Below are 25,825 nucleotides of genomic sequence, written 5' to 3' on the forward strand. Positions count from 1 at the left end.
TTTGAGAATTAGTTAGCTATCAATAACCCCGTCCAAATAGGGGTCAAGCAAAGCAATGGAAGGGCAGCAAGAGGGGAGGACAATACAAGTAGGGACAATGGTTGCCCAGGTGGTTACGGCCCCAGGCTGCACCAGGCTTGCACTGATGCTTATCACCACAAGGGCTTTTTTTTTTCAAAGCAGAAAAAAAGTCCCATGTACTGGATTGTCCTTGGAGAAAGGGGAGGAAATGGGTTTAAAATTACAGAGGAAGGAAAAGTCTGCAGACTGAGATTTAAAAAAAAAAAATCCCACAAAGCTTAAAGTATACAGTTCAAAAGTTCCTGAACAGCTTGAACTCTGCAAGCTTCCTCTCACCCCACTGCAAAGGGACGTGCCTTTAGCTCAAGCCTTTGACAACAAAGCATGCCATAAATTAGTCAAATATTCACTAGAAATACCCAGAATACACTCCTAGCATCAGTCAACACGAAAATCAAATACAGCAACTTAGATGGCAACACAGATTGTTCCTGTCACTCCCTCCTTTAGCTAGTTCTGAGCCAATAAGTCTCCCGCAGTCCTCGTCAGGTTCAAGATCAAACACCTTCAACCCAGGCACAAGCTATATTAACCAGCAGCATTTGGAGACTAATGTGGGACAGCTAATCCAGCACAAGGAACAGTTCCATCCCCAGGAGTTTACTTCCACTACCACTATATTATATTTCCAGTTTAACTCCTGCTCAACAATATGCTCCATGGACCAAAAATACTACACTTAAAACCAGAATGTCCCAGCAAAGTCAATGCATTAAAAGAATGAGGCATTTACAGATAACTGAGCAGGTTTCCTCTGGATGCCTGCCTGAAAAATCCTGCAGATATTCCAGCTCCAGGCATTCATCCTGCCAGGTTAACGTGCTCAGTTTGCATGCACCGAACGATCTGAAGGAAGCCAGGGGACTGCTTTCACCGGAGCCAGGCAGAGCTACAGAAACTGAATAAATTGCAAAGGGAAGTTAAACATCAGCTAATTCTCCTCACAACACACTGCTGTTTATTCTGGTGCTTTGTCAATTTAGCAATCCAGCAAAACCATACGTACGACTGTTATCTTGTATGTGCAAGCAAGAGATTATTAGGAGGGAAAGGAATTTAAATTATCTGCAGTAACAAGCCTTGAACATTGAGAGAAAGGAGAGAAAGGAAGAAAGAAGAAAGTTCCCAGATAAATTTGGGCTGCAAAACTGAAATAGGTTTCATGTTTGCTTAGCTTATTTTTAAGCAATGGCAATTCACATGTTCTGAAGCTGACTCGCTTTAGCAGTTTGAAGGATTGGAAATGCAGGGAGAGCAAAGTCGCCACGCGGCAGCACCAACTGCACAGACACGTCTCGAGCTGCCGAGGGAACCGTCTCACCGAGGTAAGGCCAGGACTGCAGCACTGAACTAAATCAGTGCCTATTACACATCCATCCTCCCTCAAGGCTTTTCTGCATTTCTATCTTTGCAATTTCAAACTTTTAAGGTTAATTTCAACTTTTTCTCCATTGGGGGGAAAAACACCGAATTTTAAAGCAAAGCTTTAATCACATCAGGATACAGCCACATTCTCCCCCAAGAAATAAGCATTCCTTCCAAGGCTGGTTGATAGGAAGGGGAGGCAGTATTGTTTTGCAGCACCTAAGAGAGAATTATGAAACAGTTAAACCCATACACACCCTTCCTGCCTCTCTGGGAAAGGAAGAGTGCATTTATTTATATATTCCATTCAGAAAGCTATATTTGAAAGCTATTTTAAGACTGACGATAGAAATGTTGAAGAGGGGACATTAAAGCAATCTGGACAACAGGGACTTTTCAGCCTGCTACATTTGCATGAGGCTGCAAGCCTTTAATACATGATCAGATCCTTTTTTTTTCCCCCAAGGACTTCTGCCACAACCAATACAATCTGAATAGCAGCACTACAGAAAATACAACCACACCCAAGATTTTGTACAAATTGCATATGTGGAGGTTGAAAGGGTCTAGTGGAGTTCTCTAATGCTTTTTTTACCTCATGCAGCACGTTAGAAGTCTGGTCCTTGACAGAGCTCAAGTTTCTGCTTTTCAATTAGTTTTAGGACCTTATCAGTTGAATTTTGACACACTTACATATTGCTTGAAAGGGGGAATCTCTTCTAAAGGAGCTATCAGGAGGCATGAAACAGGAATTGAAATCCTGAGCATTTGATGATAATGTCACCACTGGGAAGAGATCCCTGCGTACAATCAGATAGAGGAAGCCTCGTTCTTCAAACACTGAACATTTCATTCAATGCCACAGAGTGATCATGGTGCATCCAGTGATCCTCAGGAATCAAGCAATTTTCTTTGGTTCTGAAGCAGCCAACAAGCTCCAATTTGACAAAACACAAGTCCCTAGCCCTGCATTCAATTCACAAAAAAATAAAATCCCAAAATTTGGCTTTCACTCCCCCATGCATTCCATCGCTAGCCCTTGGCTCTCAGCAGACCGCATGCACGAGATTAAAAGAAGTGTTCAGGCCTGCAAATGCTAATCACCTGCTTGTACTATTGATCAGCAGCACTTACAAGTTACTCCAGTTCAATGAGAAACAACAACAGGCATTAACCACCATGCTTCGTTTAGCCCTTCGGAGGAGGATGGCCTTGCCCTGCCTGTCCAGGGGTTAATTCCCACTCCTCCAGACCTGCAATGTAGGCAGCAGTGCAATGCACCAGCTAGGAAGAATCCATCCATGTCCAAGGGGATGGATCCATGGAGATTGCTGTTTCTCCTGCCCGGACTTGTCAAGTCCTTGTCCCAATACTGCATGGGCAGCTTAGAGAGGCAGGAGTGAAGGGCCAGCACGAGCCAAGGCAGCAAGGTCACCAGCAAGAACTGCACAGAAACACAGGCTGACACACTCCGCATCACCCATTCCCTTCCTCCCAGGCATCAAACAATAAATTTGCAGTCACTCCCTCTCTGATCAACACAGACTCCAAGAGTTATCAGCTTCAAGGCTTCTAGACAGTCAAGACTGATGTTTACACCATATTTTTGTAACCCACTAGTCAAAGACAGAGGAAAAAAAGAAAAGCTGCATTATTTTCTTCTCATAGACTGCTGTTACCTGCCCCTAGTGTAAGGACAGAAAGATTTCACTCACTGCCTCCAACATGACAAGTTAAGCAGCTCCCCACAAAACAGTCACTGTGGGTATGAAAGGAGGACAAAAACCCTTCCTTGAATCCTTTCCCACAAAGCACAAAAGGGCTCTTCCCATCATTTCCTCTTCTCTCCAAACTATGCACTGAAGATTGTTTTGAAAAAGAACAAACACAGGGAGCAGCTTACACATTCATGAGCAAGGGCTGCAAAAGCCTACATTTTTCTAAAATGCATTCTTGTATTCCTTCTATAGTCTCAGAAAACAGCCAGTGTATTTTTATTCAAATTTGCAGCAATATTATTCTGGACTAGGCATAGGTTTGTCAAATTGCTACCCAAAAGAACGTGTAAAGAGCCATCTAGAATGAAACCACTTACAGTGACGCTGCTTTGTACATGAGTTATATCAGGTATTGAAAAGCAGTTTATCCATGAGGTACAGACCACGAACATTCATTTCCCTGAACTCATTGCCCTACCACAACCCATGCAAGAACACTGTCCCTTGAACAAGGCAAGGCACTCAAATCACAACTAAACTCATTTAACCATCTCCTGCCAAAGATTATTTCACAGATCTCATCACTCCCTCCTCCAGTAATGAGGATGTCTTATATTTTGCATATATGCAGCAGGCAGAGCACCATCATTTAATCTGAACATAAAAGCATAGTAGAGCCGTGCAAACAGCAGGGCAGGCAGAGATCTCACACACCCGTAAATAATTCAAGCTAACTGCCCAAGGGATCCTTGCAATCACGCAGTTTGACAGGCCTCAAGGAGCTCAACTCCACTCCCACATGCAAAGGAGTCCACGGGTGCTCCACAAGGCCTCTGCTCCTACGAACCTTGTCCACTATAAATAGAGGCTTTCGATATATTCTCACTTCGAGATAACTTACACAGTTGACTATTTGCAGGGCAAACGAATGCAATCAAACACTAAAGCTTCAAGGAGATTAGAGAGCTGCCAAGGTCTGAACTATATCAACAGCTTGAAGTCAGCTCATTCAATAACGCTTTGACAGTATTACATTGGCAAAACAAACACAGCGCCGGCGCCCGCGCCCGACGCAGCCTCCCGCATCACCAGCACCTTCTACTCGCGTGCAGGGAACGAGGAGCAGCTCCTCACGTGCCATTTCCAGGGAGAGGGCTGGATGCTCCCACTGCAGAGCTCTGCGGCACAGAGCTGTTGGGTCAGCAGCCAGACCTGGTTGCAACCCAATAGGGAGACCCACGTCAAGCACATTGGCTTTATTTTTTGCCTTATTTTAGGACTGACTTTTAAAGAGAGGCTGTCACAACCAACTAAGCCAAGTGCCTTACAGAAATCACAGCATATCATATCACTGTGTTTCAGTGTATCTTTAAGCTCCATTTGAGGATGTCTGATGGGTTTCTATGAAGCTCTGCTGAGCAGAGTGCCTGTGTTGCTGCCCTTCACCCTGGCTATTCACTGCTTCCCATGTCAGCTTGGAACATCTCCCATGCCACCACACTGTTCTTCTTCACAGCTTATCCTTGTCTACCTGAATATACTGCAACAACTTCTCCAATTCCCTCATGCTTCTCAGTACCTTAAAATATTTTTAACCTGAAAATAATTGCATTATTACTGTAATACAGGAGAGAGAATCATAGCACATCAAGAATCATAGTATTGCCATTCATGTCTAAATTGCCTTTAAGTTCAGTTCTGATTCAGTATCTCTTAGATTATTTGTTTTGTAAGGGAGAATTTCATTCTGCAAGTGCTACAGATTTATAAATTGATAAAAAAATTATTTTCAGAGTTATCAAAAAAATGCAGGCACCAGTAGTCCAGCTGGGAACTGATGAAACTTTGGCCATATAGGCAGTAGTAGCTGGATGCTGAGCATCCATATTCTCCATGCCCCATAACATGTCATTTTGCTTATGGAACAGTTAAACTTGAGAGCATCTCCACTGCTATAGCTCATTAATAAGCAATTTCTATAGTCCATTAGTGTGTAAACGGAATATAAACCAACACCCTGAAAAAAACTGCTCTGTGCTTTGTAATAAACTCCTCCTATTCCTCTCTAGGATTGAGGCAAATATGCACAGCACAAGCATTTCAGATTTGCAGTTGTAAGTAATGTAAGACTAGCGCGGCAGAACGAAAACCAGTTATTTTCCTCCATGAAAGAATTGAGCTCTAAGTTTTAACTTTACAAAAAAAACCAATTGCTTCTCTATCAGATTCTGTACAATGTTTCAAGCACTTGGGAACTTGCAAATGCACAAAACGGTGATTTTCTTTCCTTTAGAAACTACAGAGCCTAGCAAAACACATGACCTACATAATACATCATATTTTGTTTTATAAAGGCTTTCATGCGGGGCTCTGAGCAATTGCCGGGACAACAGGATTAAACCTTAGAGCATCCCTGGGAGGAATAGAAGTGCTGGATACAGATCTACTGGTAGTAACATCATCAGCATTATCAGTCATGACCACCGGACCATCCCCAGTTGGTCACATGTGCTTATAAGAAATTAATAAATAAAAGAAACTTGTCTATAAAAATACTCCAATTTATTCTTTTTTTGATAAACCTTCCCATTCTACTGTGTATGGATTCTCTCAAGGCCACAGTACAATGAAGTGCTACTTCAGAGATGAAGACAAAGAATTTCTACCCATACAACCCACAGAGACAGACATTCACTGCAAGAGGTTCATCAGAAGTAAACTACCCATCAATTTATTAAGTGGTGAGAACAGGGACAACTCTATCGACTCCAGCAGCAATCTGCCTGTTTTAGCTAATGGCAGATTTGACCAGAGCTCTGCACGCAGGCTCTGCATCCAAATAGAGGCTTGTTTTATAAGGCCTGTCATCAAACATCTAATAGTTGCAAAGTCTAATCTTCCTCCACTGTAAATGAACACACAGATACATTTCTCCTTCCCTTCTCCTTAAATGGACCAAGCTAACAGAATCACGGCACATAACAAGAAACATCCTGCTTAATCCAGTCGCTTTGAGGAAGTGATTTATGGCATATTGTGGTTTTTAAATTGCTCATCTATACCAGCTGACCTAGCCAATTTTTCTTCTACCATTTCCTAGCAGTATTAATTATTTTTTTAACATATTCTAATAATAAATTTTCATCTCCCCATCTCTTAGAAATAATATTTCTGCTTTTAATGTTCTTCTGAATCCTTAATCTCATCTTCAGGCACATTATCTCTTCCATTAAAATGATGTGTGTGTATATACACACAAATAGTCATTCAATCATTCATTATAGCTTTGAATTTATTATTCTAAAGACACCCCAGAAAAGCTCTTTAAGCAGCTGAAATTTTCAGGTAAAGCAGTTTCTTGACAGTACAGTCTAACACGTCCCATTCAAGGAAACATCTAAAAAGCTGCAGTCATTTACTTTCGTAACAGTGGTTAACATTGGAAGCCTCCCTGAGATCAATTTTAATCTGCCATTTATTACTACTTCAAGAACTCTACACGCCTTCAAGAGAATCTACAGTAAACCCTTGCCCTTTTTATCTCCCTCATACCCGAGAGCACAAAACTAATCTAAGTCACCAGAGCTTGAGGACGAGATTGCTTTCCTGTGGACTCCGCTTGCTTCCAGGCAGCTTCGCCCACCAAGGGATCACCACGTTACCTCACACGGCGCTTCCCAACTTCCAGCAAGAGTTAATGCATTAAAAATAGCTGGAGAAGAGATTTCATTTCAGCAAGACATTTTGGTGATCGCCTTTAGAGGAAAACCTTTGTCTTCCCGCTAATGGATTGCTCCCATAAATGTTACATGAGCATAATGTTTTATGTGGGTACTAAGCAACGAAAAGACCAAAAAAATACCTGCTACTTCCAGTAAAATAACTGAACCCTGAGCCATTGAATAAAAGTACTCAGAACAAATGTCTGCACATCCATAGATGTACTATAAAAAATAGTTTCACTGATCAAGCAGAACATTACTGGGCTACACTTGAGAATTCCATCTTATTAAATGCTGCATTATCAAAATATTTTACAATTGAGCTGCAGCAGTGCAGTCCTCTACTGAGTTATGGGACACAGAAAATGGAAGAAACCCTCACCGTAACACAAGGAACCTCACAGGAGCTGTGCACGAGCACATCTGGATTAAAGGACGTTTCCTCTGCAGTGTGTTAAAGAGCAATTGTGATCAACACGCTGCAAATTGTCAGAGCAAAAGATGCATATTTTAGCAAAACAGAAAGAAAATGCCCAGTAGTATATACATCTGCATTGCTTAAAAAGATACATACATAAAGATTAGATATTATATATATATATGCACACACATTTTTTTCCTGGGGAACAATAGTTGTACTTTAGTGAGAAACCAACATTTTCACCAGTTTGGGTCCAATTCAAGAACATATTTAAAGAATGTTCACGCTCAAGTATGTTTCTGAATTAAAGCCAACGTGGTGAACACCTACAAGCTTAGAACAGAGCATTAGAGCAAGTGGATCGAATCTTGCAACATAACATGCCCAGCTGCACAAGCACAGAATATGAACCTGAGACTTGAATCATGAAGCACAAGTCTCTGTTACATGAGCTGAAAGCTCCTGCTCTATCGATCAACAGTCTAATGGTTTTATCCACCTTTATATGGCTGCTCCTTGAGCACAAAGTCAAAAAGTCACAGGGATTGGCCGTAGGTTTTTGTTATGATGGTTTCCATCAAATGCCTGCAAAAACAGCCCTCCTAAAGATACACTCAGGAAACATGCTTCAAATAGGTTAGACGCCAGCTGCTGTAAAGCCTTCCTCAACACTCACTATATTGGGGTGAAACTTAGAAATAATTTGGGAGAGGTCCAGTCTCCTGCCTCTCAGTTACACCTCAAAAAACACACTCATTTGACAGCAATTCTTAAGCAAGACAAAACGGTCTTCAGGCCTCACAGAGCATAGCACTAAAACAAATCTTGCTTTATAGTCTAGATCAGGTTTAATCTATTGTGTTCCTCACAGACAATTCTAGGCATGGAAACAACTGCTGTGACACCTAATCTAAGACATCAACGGCAGCAGCTTTCACTCCTAGAAGTTATTTATGAGTTACCAAGGCCAGCATGCAAATATATAAAATAATTCTTAAACTGGATCTCTAAAAAAAAGGTCAAAAAGAAAGCATAAAATATTGGTATATGCCTGAATACATTAGACAAAAAAAGATGAAGTCTCTTACAGAAATACACAGGATTTAAATGGCAGATCCAGTTTTAAAATAAAACTTGAAAATTTGGGGGGAATTTTGCAATTTTATAGTCAAAACAAGTTTGTTAATTCTTTCAGCACTTCTTTTAAAGCATTCTCATAGAGAGAGGCCCAACACATATTTGCTAGAACTCAACATGTCGCCTGCTAACGACGAAGTGACAGGTCTATACTGTTATTTGCAGCTTTTCCTCCATCACTGTGCAAAACGGACCAAAAATGGAACAGGAGAGGAACTTGCAACCTCTCACTCACACAGGAGGGAGCTGTAGGGGACGGTGCGTGGCCCGTTCGTAGCCAAGCAGCACTCGAGAGCTGCAGGGAGGCACGTGGGGAGGCCCCGGGCCAGGCGCACAAACAGAATGCGAGGCCAATGCAGCCCACGTTGGTTCTGGGCACTCAGTTCACAACCATAAGGCTTCCAAAGGCTGGTTTAAACAAGCCAAACCCAACCCAAAGCCAGCCCACAACCTCTGGGTAGCCCTCTAGGCTCTTTCTGCCTCTGGCTTATCTGGCTAGCAAAGTCATTAAACAAACAGCCCGAGGCTGCTTGCAGCCCTTTGCATCAGCACTGTTCACAGAATGCAAAATAAAATTCATTTCCCCCAGGAAGGTCCCGTGGCTGCAACACAACCTGTCCTCGCAGGGCCCCACCGCACTCCTGCTCCCAGCAGCGTCACAGAACAGGGGCAGGATTAGCTACAGGTACATCCGTGCCATCCCCATCATCCTTGTAAAACAGCTCAGGCCGATTCCTTCCTACAGGCCTGTATTTCAGCCCCTATATCCGTACTGCTGGGTGTATAGATTTAAAAAGAAAAAGTTTATAACAATGAATATATTTATAAAACTAGCAGCACTTGGTCTATTCTCTGTAATTACTTCCATTCATACCTTTAAATTGTGTGCTGCTTAACATGGGCTACACACCAGTTAAATGGAAGAACAGTCTCTAAGTGTGATATTCACATGTTCTGTTTTGCTTAAAGAAAACCAAGACTGCCATCAGCCACATTAAACATCATATTTATGTCACAATATATTTTCTTATTACTTGCGAAGTTCCACAAAGAAGCATCATCCCTGACCATTCCCCACGCCCCATAAGAAACACAAATTAGAGTATCTCCTCCTTCACCAAATGATGTCTGTAGGAACAGGCTCAAGCTCAGACTTTACACACCTATTATTTGCCATATTATTTGCCATTAGCTATTAACTGCTACTCACAGACGAACCTCTGCTACTTTCACAGTCACCTGCATAAGTAGGTTTTGTCAAACCACGAAGTTGCAGCAAAAAAATGAATGAATGACCATTACAAATCCATTTAGGCTACATCATTATCATTTCAGACTACAACCAAATCCCATTTTCCCTCTGCAAATTCAATTCCCATCAATAGCCCCATACATCAGTGGCTGCTCATGTTTGTGGCCTCATTTTTTATATTAAAAAAATTGAAAGATTACTGCCAGTGTATAATAGGCAAACTACATTTTCAATTCCCAACACATGTGCTTCAGGGAGAAAAAAGAAACACAAGGTAAGGGGAAGAAACGCAAATGAAGGCACCGCTGTCAGCTGCGAATTACCCTAGTGACATTAGCATCCTTCCTATCTCTGGTTGCATACTTCAGAGGAAAAAACCCTCACCATGTTGTCATTCAAATAAATTCTTTTATCATTTTACTGAATATTAGTTTACTTCTTAGTTTTCTATGTCATTTACCTATGAGGCAACAAAGCATTCCTCCTCCCGCCCCGTATATGCAGCTTTTATTTTCTTTGGCAATTATTTTTCTAAGACCAAAGCAGGTGACATGAGTTCAATTTATGGCAAGAATGGAAGAGAAGAGAACAAGAAAAGACCAAAAAGAAAGGAAAAAAGCCTTTGTAAGGTTACAGAGCTCTTAACATGCCAAAGCTGCTTTTCCTCCTGCTCTGCAGAGCACTGCAAAGCAGGGGAAGCTGCAGGAACCCAAATTCTTGACTTCTCAGAGGAAAATTCCTGCACATCTCGAGCACAGCCCATGCTAGCAGCTGCCCGGCTTGCACTGGGCTTCAGCACCAGCAGCGCCAGCACCGCAGCCCAGCGGCTCCCACTGCTGCCCACGGCTCCGAGGGGCCCTTCTCACACCACCAGACAGCAGGGTCACACAAGGCCAATTAGCGCTAATTGAGCTTCTCAAAGTCCCTCTGCAATCAGAGATGACAGAGGCTTCATACGCAGCTCCTCACAAGTTGCCAAGCTCATTTTGCTCACTTCAAAAATCCTTTCTAGATGCAAAGCTCTGAGGTCGATAAATACGCTGACCAACCTTTCCTGAGGCAGAAGAAACCTCTGCTTCCACACAGGTCTCCTTGTCACTGCAGCTTCCCACAGATTAACCATACCAGGAACACAAGGACCAGGAGAGCCCTGCAAAAACCCAACCACAGATCCAGGCCACTTTGGGACCATCATGGCCATCAAGGGGAATTCTAAAGACAACAACAGTTTGGTGCAAAACACGCGCTGCTTTTGTCCAGTGAAGGATTCCACCATCTGCAAAGCCCACAGTCAAAGATATGATTAAAAAAAAAAAAAAAAAAAAAAAAAGACATTTTGGGAATAGTGTTTCTGCATTGCCATTTCACACCAATTTTGCAAACATGAAGTCTAGCTGCCAGAGCTGCTCAAATCCATCTATGCAAACAGAAACTTCTGCTTTGCAGATACAACTCAGACTAAACTATGTATGCACACATCTGCTGGCAACATTTCATGCATTTAACATGCACATCTGAAAACCAGTGTCTACAGTGCTACAACCCTACAAACAAAAAACCCAAGAAGTTTTAACAATTAATTAAAGCAGTTCCCATCACCTCAATTTCCATCTGCAGTTACAATCATTTCCCATTTGAAGGGAAACACATTTTATTCTTAATTAAAAATGACATCCTTGCAACGAAGTGCAATATGAATTAACAATTCAAATGTTATCTATGCAAATGTGCTAGTCCTTTGATCCCCCCTCCCTTCATGCAAAGTTATGTGTGGGCTTATTTTTTATTAAGCTTTATAGCTTCACTCAGTGTCTTCTGCTCTGAACTCTGCACACAGTATTTCCATCCAAAGACTTAGAAATAAGTCGTAAGTGGTGCAATTTCTTTTCAAGTCTCACACCTTTCAAGAATCAATATATCCATAAAGTAGTATTTTTTTCTAAATAGTTTTTTTTTTTTTTAAAATGAGCAATTGTAAGTCTTAAAGACACTTAACCTTTCCAATGGATTTAATGACAGCTATTTCATCAAGCCCTGCTGTGTAAAACTGATAGAGAAATGATCAGGGCAATACAATAAAAATCCAATTTCATGCCAGCTTGGGCTACACCTAAAAAAACAGGGACTGGGCTTCATGACATGACTCTGTGTCCTGGTCCTTCCCAGTTTAGCTGAGCCCCCTCCGCAGGGCTCTGGACTTTCATCCCAGTCGTGGCTTTTCTCTGGCTCAATCAAGAGGGAGAAAAAAAAATCTCATCTTCCTTAGCAAACAGGCACAGTGTCCACCACGCTATGAACCCCTTAGAAAGACACACCACTGCCTACACTGTGTTGACGTGAAAGGAGTTCAGCAGCAAATTCAAGTTTAAAACCCATCTAATAAGCAGGTATTAGTTTATAAGACTAAATTTTACATAAACTTTATCAAAAGTGATCACTTCCTTGCCCAAAGCAACTTGCCTATCCTGTTCCAGCAGGAGAGGACTAGCAGAAACAGTATCATATCTGTATGGTCCTACAAGATCTTCTCAGTAAGCATGAGAAAAGGATGCTGCAGACTGCTGCAATTCAATTTTCACACCAAAAAGAAAAAGGTCATTCTGCATCTAGGAAGAGCTCAGGCATCTTCCAGGATCATCCAGCAAGTTTTCTTTTGCCAAGAGAGACCTAAAGGAGGTTCCTCAGAACAGCAACAAGCTGGGTGTAGTTGGCAAGGAAGCCAAGGCAGCCCAGCTGCTCCACAGATAAGATCCATACAGACATTAGCACCTCAGACTTGTAGGTGAATTTTATTTTTTTAGGTCTAGAGGGCAGTGCAATAGCTCTAAACTGAACACATACTTTCAAGGCAATTAGATGTGTCAATACGAAGTACAAGAAAAATGTGATGTATCAGAAGATCTGCAGTTTACCAAATTACAAGGACATATCTTGAAGTCAAATTACACAAACACAATTACACAAATTACACTATAACCTTCAAAGGAAGAGGCCTTCACTGTCTTCCAAAAACTCATTGCGCTTTATTAGTGAATCCTGGCAAGACAAAGTTTGAAGTCACGCATTTATTTTACTGGCTAGTTTATAAACTCTTCATTCAATGATCTTCCTCTGTCATAATCTCCTTATCTAATTTAAACAGAGTGCAGTCTCTTGCTACAAAAGTTTAATCTTCATTTAAGTTGCTATACCCTGTGCACAAAGGAATATGCCAATTCAACTCCCCAGCTAATACGCTCTTCGGTGCTATATGAGAGCAAGAAATAGGCTGTTTATACATCTCAGTATGGTGGTGCCTTTTTTTCCCCTTCTTTTCCAAGGAGGCCAGATGGCAGCAAGCCCCACATTGCATACCTGGGAGGAGACAAAAAGCTTTTACATGAATGCTAATTCTTCTCCCTCTTTCTCTCCCAACCTGCAAAGACTGCTTGGGATTAAGGCAACCAAGAAAAAGCATCGAAATGTTTGAAAATAGTTGCCTGGCACTGTATTCTCTGTATACCTCTCATTCTTCTCAAGCAGCTGGGATCCAGGATGTAAGCCCACAATGCGCTAATGTAAAGGAAGCAGCAGCAAGCACGTATGAAGTCTCTCTCTCCCCCTCCAATTATGTCATTTGTCCTCTGCTAACTCTCATCCACATTAAAAGAGAAGAAAAAAAAAAATCCTCCCAGCCAACATTGTAAACTGGAGGAGCTTTAAATAGATAATTTAACCTTGGGAGGATGTTCATTTGCACTGAGCATCTCTCCATCACATGGAAGGGACAACCCTTTCACCTGGGCTACCTTTCCTAATTCTGACTGTACTGGGCTAATTTGCTTCAAATACTTCAAATATCCAGGGACAGCAAGAATAGTCAAATATTTAACAGCCAATGATGCCTTTTTAAATGAAAACTCAGGCTTGTAAAGATGGTTGCTGCGTGACTGACAGCCCAGCAATGCCATCACACACAACATTGTTTTATACACCAAAGAATTGTTTTATAGAAACTCTTTGGTGGATGTATCTTTCATGAGTTCCCCACCTCTAACACATAACAAGTAGTAGTTTACAGGCTCTGTCCTCTTTCAGGAGAGAGCCATCTGATGAAAGAGAGGGGGGAAGAGTATTGCAGCCTGTTTGTCCTCTTGGAAAGCTACAAAAGCTCCACCAGCTCAAAGCCAACACCAGCATCATGACTACGAAGGTAAAGATCAGATTTATGCCAAGGCCAGTCCTAGGAAGTCTCAAAGAATGAAAGGAGAGCTGTAATGGCTCTTAGGTCACAGAGACATGAAGATTCAAATAATCCTTAGGAAAGACTGGTTCTTTTTCCTGACATCTAGAGTGGACAGTGCCTCCTCTCCCCCACAGCAGTATTTTAAGCATCACAAAAACAGAAGTGTTAGAGGCCAGGACCAAATGAGAGCTTTGGTACATTATAAGTATGGCTCAAAATATTCAAGTTGAGAATAATTTTGGTCCAAGAAGAGCAAAATGGGAGGTCATTTTGCCAGTCACAGGTGCAACACGTTCACACAGGCCTCCATCAGGAGGATCAGGTTCAGCCTTTCTCAAGCTGAAGGATCCAATGTCAATAATAAAAATAGAAGCAGTTCCACCCGGTTCAACATCCTGGAAGTGATGCAAATGCAGACTGCCATCCAAGAAGTGCTGCTTTCACACAAGCAAACATAAAAAGGCATTTTTAGCACATTTGCTAGCGTTGTCACTTCAAAAATGGCTATAGGGTAGTCCGTTGCTGCCCTTCTCAGGGTTGCTGGAACATCACAGTGCACATTAGGTGTAACCTAGACCACAGCTCCAAGGACTTCTTATTTTCTTGGAATAAGGTTCAAACCAGGACACCAGAAAAGACTGAGCCTGGGATCCTACAAAATACATATATGCCCTGGGTTTTTCTTAGACCTAGGGTCAGATTTCCTCAATTGTTTTATAAATGGGGCAAATCCTCTATCATCTGGTATACCACAGCATGCAACTACCCTATCTTCTGGGCTTCAAACCTCTCTACGTGGCCTAGGATGAAAAGCAGCAGTAGATGCAGAAAGGAGAAGAATATCTAAAGTTATGTTAAAGCACAGTATAAAATTAAAAACTTCTAAAAAAAGTAAACCAATATGTATTTTGCAGGCTGAAAAAAAGCTAATAAAAACTGTTGTGACAGTCTTACAGCACTAAGGAAGATATACAGTGGGTAACATGGCATAGACAGGAAGAGGGAGCAATCTCTGACTGCAAACATGATCGTACAAATTGCTGGCTTCTTCACCAAGTTTACTTATTGAGCAAAAACGTCTCTATAGGCAGTGGTGTTTGAAACAAGCAGTCCCCACGCGTTGCCCCTCAGTGACACAAACCGCCCCGACTGATGAAACAACAAGTAAACAATAAAGCCGTCAACAGGGCTGTAGCTTTCCAGGGAAGAAGCTGCAATGAAGTATCGTTGCCCTTTATCAACATATCCTGTAGTTGATAGCTTTTTCTTGTCAACATGGCAATAAATCAGTCACTAGTTAGATTTCATTTGATGTTGTGCCATCAAACTTAAGGCAGAAGTAACCCCTGATTTCAACAGGGAGGCTCTTTTTTGCTCCAGACCAAAACCAGCAGCCCTATATGAATTACCTGTTACTGTACCATAGTGCCTCTCAAAAACATTTCAGTTCTGGTACAAAATAAATAGATGCTAATGATTTTTATACATACAATACTGTGTCCAAACTTTGCCAAAAACAGAGTTCAACATAGTTCAGGTGGAGGAATCACAAGGTCATCTAACTTCAGTATCACTTCAAAAGATTTTTTTCTACCTTAGAAATCAGTCTCATCTAATCTTTGGACACAAGTCCTAAAAAAAATAAATAAAACTACTTTTGCAATTCTGTCTATAAGCATAGATTGAATCACATTATGAATGTGAGTTGTAGAGTCAGCTCTACTCTACAACTACAATCTATAAACTACGTCTGGTTATTTCCTCCAATCCATCTACTAGGAGCTATCTGTTCAGCAGAAACAACTACATTAAATACATTAAAAACTAAAAATTAGAGCACAATTATTTAGCAACTGAACCAGTTACTAGCAGAGTGTAATTGAGACAAGCCAGAGTTGCTACCTGTTGACACTGTACATCCTAGGAGCCTTACCCAGCTCTGCGGGGACTTTCTGCACCAAAAACGCCTGACGACAGCTCCCAAACGCAGAAGCAATTTGAGGCCGCAGAAATGAGGTGTCATCGATCAAGACAGCAATCAAAACTGTGGCGAGCAAAGGGGTAATCAGAACAACTATGAACCGAGACTCCGTGAGGCCCAGTGAAAGAAAAGTTCATTTTCTTCCCGAGTTGGTTTCCACCTTGAAAGCTAATTGTTGAAAGAGAAAAGGTCGCCCCGCTTCATATTACAAAACAGAGAGCAGAGCACCCAGACAGTGTTTGACATGAGGTATTAATTACCTTCCTGACAGAGGATCTGTTTGTGCTGTAATGTATTACTCCTTGAAATAAACCATGGCTTTGAATTCACTTAGGACAGGTGTCAGCGGAGCGTGGACAAGCCACTTCTACCTTACATTCTTGGGTAGATTCCATGCTAGGCCTGCTCAAATACACACTGCAGCTGGCTACTTGGCACGTTAAGTCTAAATTCCTGTGTGGTTTTAAGCGATTAGTTAGCAAGAAATGGCTTGCAGCTTTGATATCCAATTCAAACAGCTCATTTATAACTCTTCAGTTGCCTTCAAGGATGAAGGAAATATGTTCTTCATCGGTGTCATCTAGTTATTAATTATGTTTTGTTCCCGCTAAACATTTATTTAAGGGAACAGACTCTTGCTTTGATTTCCACAGTAACCAGACCTGCCTGGTTTTGCCCTTTGCTTGCCCTCTTTGTGACTTATTAGCATACCGAGATCACAGCAAGCCAAAGTAAATGAAGAGGTGAGAGGAAACTGAGTGCAAGATTATTAAAGTAACAGGTAGGTTAACCTTGAAATATTCAGGAGCTTCCAAGAAGGACACTAAGAAGGTTTAGATCTGAAAGGTCCTCAGCCTAGGATGCCAAGACATCCTGCAACTTCTGCAACCCGAGGGAGAACAATCTCCACACAGCACCAGCTCCAGCTCTGTCCATTTAGGCAGCCTGTGCTGCAAACCTGCCCAGAGCAGCAACAAGGCCGCAGTTTTGGACACTTGATTACAGCATTACTTTCCAATGTTAGATCTAATAGCACATCCTGCTTCACCATTGCCTGAATTTGACTCAAACTAAATTTTTTCAGCTGGCAATCAGCCAGCTACATGGCAAAAGAGACACCTGACAATGTGACAATAGCTCCTTACATGACTTTGTGCGACGCAGATGTAGCCAAGTCAAAGATCAGGAGCACAGAGCCCCAGACTCCCCTTTTGTCCCTAGAAACCATCCCTGCAGAGCACTGCCCACTGCATGGGGCAGGCAACACCACTGCAATGCCAGCACGAGGCTCTGTGGCCAACAAGCCCCATCCAGCGCCGCTCCCCGGCACACGCTTCCCTCAAGCTGCTTTTCAGCTACCTCTAACTGCCACGAGTTCTTTCCTGCATTTACTTCTCCGTGACAATTTAAAATAAATGCTTATTTTAAAATCATATTTGACATTTTATCAGGTGCACTGGAAAATAAATACATTCCTACACATGCAAAAATTAGGAATTAATGAGGTCTGCCAATTATCTTGATGGTTTAAACCCAGTGACTTAGCTGAAGGTATAGAGTTTTACTGGGGGGGAAAAAAAAATACTCCAGTAGTTAAGAACAAATGAAATTGCTTCTTATTGATTTTAATTCGGGTTGAAACACTAGCTGTCTTTCCAACAAAGCCAGAAATGGAAACAACTATAAATGAGTACAAGATGTGATAAGATAGACAGATTCTTATGCAAGACAGCACAGTGATGACCCCCAGCTTAGACTGTTATTTAAATACGATATTATATGTATGGATCAATAAATAAGTTTGCATTTGTCTCAGCTCCAAATGCTTGAAAGCCTCTTTTTTTTTTTTTAAACTCTAAAATGTTGCCGAATTAAACTCTACTGTTTTTTCTTACAGAGCCTCTAGATTCTAATTTACAAATAAAATCAAGAGAAGCAATTAAACGTTAAGTACTATCAGCATGTTTCCCCAAGTGATGCACATGTGCAAGAGAATAGAAGTAGTCCAATCTTGCTACAGAAGGCCAGGTTACAAATTGAAATACATTTGTACTACCATTACTCGCAGGCTTCACGCTCTAGCGACTAGTAATATTGGGCATCAAGCTCCCCGTCCATGCACGGAGGAGACAACGCGACCACAAGGCTCAGCTACGCGGCAGCGGTTGCAGATCCACCTCCCTCCTCCAGAATCCAGGAGGAGTGTGGACACAGAGCAGGAGAAGCTCTTCCCATTTAGCCATCTGGATCTCCTCACCTTCTCATTCACCCCCACTAACAACGGTCTCTTCCAAACAGTGCATTATTGCCTGGCACAGAACTGCCCATCTCTCCCCACTCGCTGCACAGCACAGGTCTGCCCAAGACAAACACGGATTGAAAGCTCAAAGCTCCCAAGTGAGACCACCCTCCTGCAAAAAGAACCAAAGCAGATCTCAGACTCTAGCAACCACCTCAAAATCCACCCCTTGCAGCTGCATCCAGCAGAAAAAGGAAGATACAAGAAACGTGATTCCTAACAAAAATAACCACGTGAATAAGGGAGAGGGAAAACACATGGGAAAATCTGTTCTTAAGGAATCTGTTGCTTCCTTGGGGTTACACCCAACTGTTAGTCAGTTACCCCAACTGAAATGATAAATTCAAGTGTTTAAGCATGAATTAAGAGGTCAGTCATGTTCTGAGGTGGCTTTTATGGTATAAAAACATCAGAGAAGCCAAGTCCCCAGAGTATTTCTTAGCTAGCTCAACAACAACACAAGACAGTTTCCTGGCCCATTATTGGGCACACTGGCTGCTATTCCCTTGCAAACTGCCAAGTGGCTCAACACAATTGCTAGATATTTTTTCCTTTTTCCTCCTTACAAAAGCACCTGAAGACTGCAGGGGGCTTCGCTAAGGGGAAGGTGGTGCTTTTGGCAGAACATAGCTTTATTCAAGTCATTAAAAAGAAACATGTAAAGAGTTCACTCTTATCATGTTAAGCACATTGGGATTTAGTGAAACCAATAAAACCAATTCCAACCAAACTCTCTAAACCAACAGAGAAAAAGTGGAATAGATACAGTCCAATCAACAACCATTTGTTTTCCAGTGGCAGCTACAGTGAGTATTTTCAATAACCACTTTGTGGACAGTTTATCTGTTTGCCATCTTCATCTAAACCCTTTTGCTCACAGAAAAGAAGTTGAGCATGGCTTTAAAATAGGCATTAGCCAGATTAATTTCTTCAAAAATAAAATAGCACCTGATAGTTGGTATTGGGAAACCTCACATCTTCTTTTGAAACATTCAAAGCTTTGGGCAACAAACCAGGTACAAGCCAGGAAAGCAATTCCCATGACTGCACCTGTCCAGGAATTCAAAGCGATAGGACAACCAGGCACCTCTGCTTCCCTGTGAGCGCAATTGGAGAAGGTTGCACTGTGTTTCACCTCACAAGAAAACCCTTCCGAGAAGCATAAAAACAGGACCAAAACTGTGCACCTGTGACACCTACCTCATCTGTGGAACTACGTAAAAAGATATGCACAATTGTTTTTAAAATTACCCCATGATGGGGTTTTTAATGCAAACCCTCACCCGAGGGAAGCCGCCGGAGGCAGCAGCCTCGGCGCTGCTACGACAATTTGCAGCAGCAGAAGACCTGCCGTTGTGCCAAGGTAAAACATTCAACGCGTACACGTTTTGTGCCCCAGGTTTGCCAAGATAACAATGAATTTATTCACAGTAAACAAAAGAGAAGCACTTTACAATGCATCAACAATGTAGTAAGAAACAATTTAAGAAGTCACAGTTTCTGAAACTGCTGTCACTGAGCCCATACATTTAACACTTACTTAAATAGCTAAAACTGCAGAAAGGTGTTGCTGTAGAACACAGTTACACAGAATCTGATGCAAAACCCTTGGGCAAAGAAGAAAGGAAAAATAAACAACTAATTTTAGAACCTGAACACTCCATTAGCAATTCTCACCAATTAAAATATGATGCAACTGCTGTCAACAGGAACATTTTAGTTGCATTTTAAGCATAGATTTAAATACAAAAAAAAAAAAAGCAGGAGCTACTTGACTGTAAGAAGTAGCAGTAGATTAGCTACTAGTAACTTGAACAACAAGTAGAAACATCATAGGGACTCTCATCGCGTTTCTGCCCCCGAACCCTTGTTTCGGCTTTGACTGCTCTACCTCTGCTATAACCTTTAGTTCAAAAACAGCTTAGAATTGTACACCCCATGGAAAACCAACCAAAAATGTAATTCCTAAACTCACTTGTAATAGTGATTAGCTCGATACTTAGTTATTTGCAATCTATTAAGCAGGCAACTTTATTGTCTCAACTTCAGATTTCCCATATGGAAGGGAGGAGGGAATAAAGGTACCCACTCTTCAGAGAACAAGGATGCGAAATACTTGGAGATGGGGAACTGCACCAGCTTCCTGTTGAGGTTGCCTAAAGAAAGGCATATATAAGCACACATTCATTACAATCACTAAGCTTGCTCTTCGAGGTCTTAACGGAGACCTGTTTATTTTGAGATGTGCTTCACTACCTCCTAGGAGGTGACAGGAGGTTTCCTTCTCTCCCCACCTTCCTGGAGAACATTTCTAGGACTGTAAGGAGAGAATATTTCTAAGCATACAGAGCTGTGACACAAAGCAGGGCTGTGATCCTTGCTGGTACTGGGGTTACTTCATGGACATCTTCCAGAGAAGCCAAACGGGCACAAAGGCAGCAATCTGCTTATTGCTTTGGATCAGCTAACGTCAACAGGCTTCAGTATTTCTGCAGAGGCAAATGGCAAAGCCAGCACACAGGACAAGCTATTTTGACTTCACATCCTGCTTGTTTACTGTTCACTACTTGCTACAGTGAATCCTCTTCTGCTTTCTCCTGGAAGAACCAACCCTGTTTCCAATCCAGCATGACACAAGCAGACCAAGGAGCTCCAGCTGTAAGACATTGGATGCTAAGAGCAATAAATCAAATTAAAGGTGCTTTTGCAGGAGTACAGGGCAAAGCAGGTAACAGAGCATCTCTAACGTCTCTTAAGGTTCCTACACAGAGAAGATGGGCAGAGTGACATGCAGCAAACCGAGCGACTGTCCATTCTGCCTGCAAGGAGGTACCAGAGCCTTCCTCTGTCAGTAGGATAAACTGACTCCAACAGAAAAGCTTCAACATCCCACTCCGTCAGGGAGATGGGCACATTTTATTTTGAAAAACAGAACAAAAGAGCTGCCACAGGACCAAACATCCAACATTTTGCTCCTAAATACCAATGCAGCTCTTCAGGGCTCAAGGTCTCATTCATTACGTATTTGAAAGCAGAGAAAGGGATTTTTCAAAGCAGCTTTGCTAAGCTAAGCATCCAAGTCTCAAAACACCTAGATTTTCGTTAGAAAGGCTTCCATGCTATGAATGCAAAGTCCCTCAAAGCAAGCACTGGCAGAGGATAAACATATTCAGGCATTACTGTAGCATTTACGCATAGAAAACCTGCAACACCCACATCAATTGAGATTTTGTGTGTCAGTTCTGCTGGCAGGAGCATGACATGGTCAAGTTTTAAGTTCTTGAATAATGATGGACCATTTTCTAATGCCTTGATAATTAAGAAAAATACTATATCAACTCACAAGCAAATTTAGAAATGCATAATAAAACCACGTTAAAAAATAAGGCCACATACTAACTGATTTTACCTCTGTCATATTTCACTTCAGGACTAATTTAAAATGCTGTGTGTCCATGCAAGAAATGCAATAAAAACATTTCTTACAGGGATTGCATGAAGTTCATTTCCTTACTGCCAACCAGTTGCAGAGCTTATTTGCCACTACTGCTTCCCTCCGCTTCCCATTAATAGTGATAAAAGGCAGAGAAAAGGAAAAGCAAACCCAGAATAGCAATACCAGGAGAACATCTCAGTATCCTTACTGTTTTTCTTGTGTTCTGCACGCTCATTCATCTCTTCATCTTTCTGGTTGGAAAGAGTCTCTGTTTAAGCTACCAAGATGCGAAGCTCAAGGCATAAAGCAGGAACATACTGTGACCTGACAGCTACATATAGACAAGGCAGCTGTACAAGGTCGAAAAGGCATAAGCCTTCAAATAGCCCCAATTCACCTGGAGGTCATTTTGGGGAGCTCTCTTCTAAGACTATTGATGCCTGACAAAGAAGCCAGTTCTAGCCCAGTTGGCCTTGCAGGCAACAGGCATCAGCACCATCACAAGATATAGGAAAAAGTTAACAGCATCTAATGATTATTATTCTTATTTTTCCTCTAAAGATTTATTGACATACAAATGTAAAAGCTAGCTGTTTTCATTAAAAATTAGCCTCCACCTGGACATCTCGTCAGCCATATCCCAGGTTTCTCTGCTTAACACAAAAGTGTACATTAATTTACATCTTCCTGAGCTGCTTTGCTTCCAAACCCTCCATACACAGCTGACACAGGCCAAAGCTTCTCAGGAGCAACTCTGGCAGCCGATGGAGTCACATTCCTGTCAACATAACGCAGGAATATTCAGCTTCCCAGCTTTCTCTGGGAACAAACTTTGACAGGACCTCAGTTAAATCTGAAGGAAAATATTTGTAAAGATATCTAAGCATCGAAAGAAGCAAGCAGTCCTCCGAAGGGCCCACAAAAGCACCGATTAGCCTACTTGGAGAATATCTGCATCCCCCAGTGACACACAAAAATGAGGAACCACTATTTGGTCAACAGGCAGGATTACGATTTTTAAAATGGAAGCACAGTAACTTTAGCAAGCAGAAATTAGTCTCATTTCTTTCATAATTTCTCAGATTAAAGTTATATATTAGCTAAAACACGGTGTTATTACTGTGCCCTAGGCTTCAGAGGACATCATGCCACATGTTCATTTGGCTGCTAAAAAGCAGCAACTACATGATTAGCATTTTTTCAAGGATAGTTGAGATTAATAGTTTGAAGTCATTTCTTTAATTTAACCATGAAACTCAAACATTGAAATTAGAGCCAACTTTAATAACATTTTATTTCAGAAAATGCCAAGTATGTTAGTCTTTCAGCACTGATCAAAAGACGGATAGGGTCCTCACTGTTATCTCTACTTTCTGTAATTGGATACAAATCCCAACTATTAAACTCGCACAACTTGATAACACTATGGATTTAACAAAGTGCAAGGACATAAGTAGAAACCACTGTTCCCTCTGCAGAAATCGAGTGGAATTTTCACCCTGCTGAAGTCAAGAGCTCCTGTTCAGTGACTTATGGGACTAACACCACACTTCAGAGGTAAGAGGGGCAGCAAGACTGCTGCCCAGCAGGACCTGTTGTTCAGCAGAGGGTCTCAGCAGGGACATGGGAGGGAAGGGCGAGCGACCTGACATCTTTCCCATGGCCTTGCACAAGTTCCTCATCCCTCTGACCAAGATGTCCATCTTCTGAACAGGATGGGAACCCTCTGTGCCCATCTCCTAGTGCTCTCAGACTTGGAAAAGTGGCAGCGGGCGAGGGTGCAGCAGAGGAAATCCCTTCCCAAACGGCAGCACAAACAACCCTTCGTCCTGCAAGCCCCAAGCTGAACACAGAGTGTGTAGACATTGTACGTCCAGACCTCTCCAACATCCTAACACAACTGAGGGAGTTTTAGCTACCCCCAAATTGTATTTGTGGCTGTCTGGATGTGCCAAAGCCCCTTGCTTTCCCCTCTGCCTTAGCGAGGCTCTCACTCCGGCTGCTCCTGCAGCTGCACGAGCTCTTGGAAAGCAGCGCCCTGGCTCCCTTAACCAGAATCAGCTGCTACAAACCTGCTAGCAGATATCAAAGCCGTCCCTGACTTGTCTCCCCAGAAGCAAAGCAGCAAGCCTGGCTCTCACAGCCCAGGAAGGCTCATTCAAGATCCTTTATCTGCAAGGACTCCATTAGTGACTCCCTGGCATGTAATGCATATTTTAAAAACACTGAAAATAAGGCATAATTAAAATGTAAGAAGTGTCATCTTCATAAAAGCCACAGAACTAAAGTCTTGGAGGGCCCTCTCCTGTACGTTCCGTATTTCTCTATGTGCACAACACACCTTCATCTCTAAAATCTTGGATAAACAAAGTCAGGCTTCTTGGTACCTTTAAAATATCTGAAATAGTCTTCGATTAGTGCAGAGGGAAAAGCTCCCAGAGTATTTTTCCTTAGAAGCAGAAAACAGTTCTGTGCAAATTCATTTCAGAACTATGAAGACTCAGGAAAAAAAAAAAAAAAAGGAAAAAAAAATCCATTTGCAATGAGTAACCAGGTTAGCAACAGTGTGTTTAAGAAAGGAGTTCATTTGGAGTTATGAAAAATACTTTCACTTATGTATCTATACTAAGAAAAAAATATATATATACATAAAAAATAAAAGCAAATATCACTCCTTAGATGACTGGATAAACACAGCAATATATAAAAACTGCACTACAGTGCACTTTCTTCTTCAGTTAAGAAAAAAAAACTTTAAAAATTGTCTTTTCTTGACAAAACTCTGGGAAACTATTTAGTAAGGATATCACAGTGCTGTTAATATTTATGTCTTGCTGGTAATGTGAATTTAGATTAATGAGCACACCAACCCCATGGAAACAACCTCTTTTACCTTGTCTTGGTTTGATTTATTAAGCAATGCAATTACCAGTGACAAGTCCACAGCGCAATGCACTAAACTAACACTTCAGAAAGTGCAAAACCTTCCTCGCATAATTTCTGTGCAAGAACGACTCCCTCCTCTTACTGCAACCAAAGCAGCAGAAAGCAAAAAACCTCAAAACAGAGGAAAAATCCACTACCGCCTCCCTAACAAAGGACAACCGCACAGGCTCCTTCTCTACGGGGTTCATTCACTCAATGGAACAAAGAAAAATTAGCCTTTATGTTTCTTCACAAGGAAAAGTGATTTGCAGGAGAGAAAATAAATAGTGACCTCTGTCTTTCATTCGGGGAGAACTGGAAAGGAGACGTGGAGCGGGAGGAAAGGTGCTTTTAATTTGTTTCAGCTCAGCGCAATGAACGCCTTCGCCCTGCGCCTGCGGAGCTCCCGCACGGGAAGGCTCGCGGCGGGAACTGCAGGGTTAATGGGCGGCCGGGATTCCCCGCCAACACAAGCGCCCAGGATTTGCCATTGGACACCGCGGCACCGCTGTCCTGGGAGCCCGCGCGGATCCTCCCGCAGCCTCCCGGCTTCGGGCATCTCCTGCGCGGCCGCTCCGAGGTGGCACCGTCCCCGCTCATGTCCCCACGTTCCCCCCCGGATGCGGCCGCCTCGCTGGAGGGAAGCGCCGAGGTGCCGCGGAGCCGCCGTGCGCCGAGGCTGCTCCGCGCGAGAAGCGAAGGTGTAAAAGCCCCTGCAGGGAAGCAGCGGCTCCGCGGAGAGCCCCGAAAGCAGCCGGGGCCGCCGCGCGAACGGCACTGGCCTCGGCCACGGCCTCGCGCGACGCCCCGGCGGAGGCGGCCGCGCTCGGGGGGCATCGCGCGAGGCTGAACCCACAGCTCGAGCCCACGCGACGGGGACGAGCGTTTGTGCCGGCGAGGCCGGCGCCTCGGCCCTGCCAGCAGCCCGCTGCGGCTCGGCCCCGGCCCTCGGACCGGCCGGGAAGTTGCTGGAAGGAGCGGGCGGCGAGGGGGCGTCTGCCCTAAGCGCAGGAATGAGAGGGGAGGGAGCAGGGAAAAAGCCAAATGGAAACCAGCGGCAGCGCGCTTTTAAGGAGGGAACTGGAAGTTCGGAGCAGGCTTCCAGAATTTGCTCCTTCCTTCAACCCCGCGTCGCGGAGCCGCCGCATGGGGGGCGCCGGGCCAGGCGCTGCCCCGGGCAGGGGGTTCCTCGCCTGCGTCCCGCGGGGCCCGCGGAGGTCGCGGCTGCCTCGGGCGCGCGCGGAGGCTCCGCGCGGGCGGAGC

The 25,825-nt window shown here is 42.9% G+C and overlaps 1 protein-coding gene across 1 annotated transcript in view; it reads right to left on the minus strand.

The window, feature by feature from the left end:
• Window positions 1-25,825, minus strand: part of PTPRG (protein tyrosine phosphatase, receptor type G) — a 364,795-nt gene that overhangs the window by 338,142 nt on the left and 828 nt on the right. The gene's annotated exons all lie outside the window — the stretch shown is intronic.

Source organism: Nothoprocta perdicaria, unplaced genomic scaffold, assembly GCF_003342845.1.
Source record: "Nothoprocta perdicaria isolate Ctin4 unplaced genomic scaffold, notPer1 scaffold_9, whole genome shotgun sequence".
Classification (NCBI taxonomy): Eukaryota; Metazoa; Chordata; class Aves; order Tinamiformes; family Tinamidae; genus Nothoprocta; species Nothoprocta perdicaria.